We start from the raw sequence: 4,847 nt of genomic DNA on the forward strand, positions 1-4,847 counted from the left end.
GTGAGCATTTTTTCACAACTCTTAATAGTATTCTTAGTAACATGCCAGGGTGCCTTAATAGTACATTATTCTAACCAGTGTTTTAGTTCTTGTGTTCCTAGATGTCCTAGTTTCTGATGTAGTGGCAATAGCCATTCATAAGTGATCTTCTCTAGACTAATGGTAGGTAGTATTTGTTCCCATGTGTCATTTTCCCATTTGATTCTAGTTCTAGGTCTTTGTTCCTGGTTAATCTTATATCTGGTTGCATTGATCTTGGATAGTTGATCATAGTATTATATGTCAGACATATCTGCGCTCCAGTCCAGCCTGGTCTACAGAGCAAGTTCCAGGGCAGCTAAGTCTATACCAAGAAACCTTGTCTTGAAAAAAAAAAAAAACAGAAAAAAAATCGAGGCCTCTTTAGAGCTTCTTTTCTATTGATTGTAAAATTTGTCCTTTTCCACTTTTTATATCAGATTTTAATACCATTTGGTAAGGCCCAGGAGTCTGTAAATATGCATATAATCTTGTGGCCTTCCTTTCGGGATTGTTGGAGAGTCAACCTTGCTCCTTGGACTTCTGCATACCATGCAGACCTGGATGTCCTATCCTCTGTGATGGTTTGACCACTGGAGAGTCTGACTGCGGCTGACTTCCAGACAAACACATTGTCACCAAGGCAGGGTACTTTGTAGGAACAAACTATCATACTTAGGGGGCCCCCAAGACCCTATAGATGTTGAGTGCTATTCCTCAGCCTTCACCTCTATGGCTGTAAGTCTTCAGTCACTTCCCTGCCTGGGTTCCCTTGCCTGGGGGTACCATTTCTAGGTTAACAGCTCTGCAGAGTACTTTTCCAGTTATTCTGACTCAAGGTAACAGTGGTATATAGCATCCTAGAGTTATCCATTGTTCCAGTGGCAGCAGGTTTAAACTTTTTAATGCCTCAAACAAGGTCCAAATGTTTTTCTCAAAAATCAAGTATCTAATCTCAAAGTTTGGAATTTTTTTTACAGCAAAATCTGATAGGTTTTATATTGTGTCCCTTTTTTTTACATATCTCCAATTATATTATGTCTATGACGCAAGGTAAGTTTAGATCTGGGTGTATGAGTGTTTTATGGTCTGTTAGGTTAGGTTAAGGTTAGAGTTAGAGTTAGGGTTAAAGGATTACAGTCAGGGTCTTAGGGCTAGTGTTAGCATTAGAAACCTTTTTACATCAAAACATGGTAGATTTCATATTTCATACATTTTTCTTTGCTGTAGAATCCAATTACCATATCCCTTAATATAAATTAGCTCTATAATGCAAGGTAGGGTTGGGTCTAGGTGTGCATGTTTTATAATCTGTCATGTTACATTAAGGTTAGGGTTAGGGGATGGAGGTCAGGGTTTTAGGGCTAGTGTTAGTGTTAGCATTAGAGAGCTGGCTCTCCCGTCCCCTAACTCATTTAGCTTGTTTGTTTGTTTGGTTTGTTTTTTTTTTGAGGTAGAGTTTCTCTGTGTAACAGCACTGGCTGTGTGGAACTCACTCTGTAGACCAGGCTGGTCTCGAACTCACAGAGATACGCCTGCCTCTGAGAGCTGGGATTGAAGGCATGCACCACTACCATCTGGCTTAGTTTGTTTTTTGAGACATGGTCTCATTATGTATGTCTGGCTGCCCTAGATCTCATTCTGTAGACCAGGTTGGCCTAACCCAATGTTGGATCCAGTCCCCAACCTGGGTTTATAGATTCTGCTAAATCAACTGAGAGATGTCGAAATTCCAGAGCATTTGTGGACCTAATCCAAGCTCAAATCCAGTACACTACCTGTGTCCACAGCTACGGATGAAGCCTCTGGCATTGTAAATTTATCCTGGGTTTGTGAGTCTAATCCATATTCAGACCCTGCCCTGGGTCCCTGCCTTCTGCTGAAGGCTCTACAAATTTTCTCATCTCCACCATTTTATTTATTGGTTGTATTTATTTTAGATTTGCACTAAGCACCATAAAAGCCCATTAAGTTCAGTTAGAGTAAGACTCAACTATACTCCCAGCCCATCGGAAGCTGAGGCAGGATAATGACTTCAAGACCAGTGTAGGCTTACAGATGCTGCCTCAGATAGAAAAGGGGAGAGTGAGTCCTGGATTGATGGATCACCTAATAAAGTGCATTTGCTGCTCTTCTGTAGGACCACGTCTTGATTCCCAACTTCCACATGGCATCTTACAACCATCTGCAACTTCAGTTCCAAGGGATTCTTATGTACTATACGGGCACTAAGTATACATACATGCAAGGAAAACATTGATGCACAGACTATTTCACCTCAAAGAACAGCCAGTCTCCTGTACCACATCTAGAATAATCTTGCTTATCTCATCCCTCACACGGTCTACAGATGCCTATTCATTCATCTGATTCAATCCTCATTCATCGGATTCAATCTTAGCCATACATCGAGAGTCAGATGAGGGTGGGGGCTGCGGAAAAATCTGAGGACTTACAGCATTGAAGATCAATGGTAGGGCCCTGGGCTTGCATGACAGAGCCATCTACCTAATTCTGAGACATATTTATGCAGGGCATATCTTAACATTTGTTTCTACTTTCTGGCAGGGGAGCTCCAAATTAGAATCCCAGCATTTAGGGGCTGGAGAGATGGCTCAGTAGTTAAGAGCACTGGTTTCTTTAGCAGAGGCCCCAGGTTTGATTTCCAGCACCCACACAGTTGTTCACAACCATCCCATCATCCCTAACTCCAGTTCCAGGGGGATCTGATGCATCTTCTGATATTGGTGGACACCAAACATGCTTAGACATACATGCAGAGAAAACACTCAGACATAAAATAAAATGAGTAAATCTGATCAAAAGTAAAAAAAAAAGGAATCCCAGTATTTGGATGAAGACTGCAGTGTGCCTGATGTTCTGATGCCAACCTGAGCTCCAGGCCACTCTGAGCTATGAAATAAGACAGTACTAAAAAAATGAAACGAAACAAAACAAGGACCTATTTTAATAAAAGTTTTTATAAGACACATTTCCTCTCAGCCAGGGCCTGTCTCTCACCTTCGTGAGTGAGTCTTCTCCTAGGAATCTCTTGAGGACAAGGATCAGGGAGGGCGTGAACCTCCACCCAGGGGTTGGGAGGGTGAGGGGGCTCCTGGCCTGATCCCTGCCCTCCAATGTCTGGAGAAGCCTGAGTTCCCTACCCGCCCTTCAAGTCCCATTCCTTTCCTTTCATACCCCCATCTGGGGTTGCTGCCCTGAGTGATTAAACCGCATGTGGGGCTGGCACATTCTAGCCCGCAGCCATTGGCACCTGCTGCCTCTGGGATCCTCCAAACACCCCCCTCACTAAACCCCCGACTCCAGGTCCCACGCATCAGCACTTGGCACCCTGCCTCCCAACCCGGCCTGCCAGGGGGCCCATCGACCTGGTCCCACTCCACAAGAACCCAAAGTCTTGCTGTGTATAACTCCACGTGATGTTTCTGTATTTATAGCAGCGTTGCAAATCCACGTGTTTTCACAGAGAACCCACCTCCGACTCCCATCCCTTCCTCACCCCAACAAAAGGTTTTCAAACTCTTGTGGGTCCTGGGGCAGTGGAATTGGCTCCCGGATTGTGCCGGCTGCAGTGACAATTCCAACTAGCAGCTACTGGGGAGAACACACTTTTAAAAAATCATTTAAATAGATTTATGAAACAATTATAGGATGTTTGTGATTTGCCAACCTTGCTGCAGATTCCATGTTTTCCATCACATTTCCTGTGATGGAAGCTGGCACTGTTTACTATTTACCAACTTCTGGCCGAGGCACAACAGTGGGCACCTTCCCCTAGCATTGCTATGCCCAGCACCTATGTTCTGTGTTAGATAGATTTACACACACACACACACACACACACACACGTGATTTGGGGGCCCTATTCCATGTATGTTATCATTACCTCATTTTTCTCATGTATGTATTTGAGAAAATGCTAATATATAGAGAAAATGGTTCTTAAAGCTTAAATGTGTTTTCCCACCCCACTGGACTCACATTGGTTTCTAGGATTTAACATAACTAGTATGTTGCATTATATATGTGTATATAGATTGAAACTTTTAACAGAGTTATAGTTTTTTTTTAAAAAAAATGTAAGTTGCTAATTCTGCTTGACAAAGTGCAATCATTATTTTTTAAATACTGTTGCTAATTTAGAGCCACTCTGGGTGTGCAGTTTCAGAGGCCTTCAACTGAGGTATGGCTTGTTTGTTGTTCTTTAAAACTGTGTCTTGCTGTGTGGCTCTGTCTAGCTGCCAACATTGTCCTGTCTCGGTGTTCTAGGTGCTGATTACTGAGCGTGTCCATCGAGCCAACTGAGGTTGGTTAGGAAGGGAGGTTTCCAGACGGATAGGAAAACTTCCTCTTTAACTGCTGAAGAATGAAGCATTGTCACCTCTGAGGGCCGAATACAATACAACCCCCACATCCCCACCACCCCAGCATGTGTGTTTAGCCTACTCAAGGGGGCTTCGACCCTCCCTAGGGGAAATCTTTCTGTAGCCGCAGGTGTTTGGGGTAATGCAGCCCTACCCTCCCCGGCTAGCTTTCCTACTGTACCCTTCATGCTGGCTGCAGTTTGTAACACTTGAACAATCCCGGGGGGCTAATATTTCTGGAAACAACCATCAGCCCCTATTACAGCGGTGCATACTCATTTCCTTGATAAACCTAACGTTGAGCCTCTTCGGTTCCGCCTCGAGAAGTGGGCACCAACTGCTGTTGGTGACTGGATCACTGTGGTCATTAACGACAGACGGTGACTTTTGTTTTATGGTGTTACCCTGGATTATAGGAAAAGCCAAGGAAGGACCTGAAACAGA

Source organism: Peromyscus californicus, unplaced genomic scaffold (genome assembly GCF_007827085.1).
Source record: "Peromyscus californicus insignis strain IS unplaced genomic scaffold, ASM782708v3 Scaffold_10__1_contigs__length_136768540, whole genome shotgun sequence".
Lineage (NCBI taxonomy): Eukaryota > Metazoa > Chordata > Mammalia > Rodentia > Cricetidae > Peromyscus > Peromyscus californicus.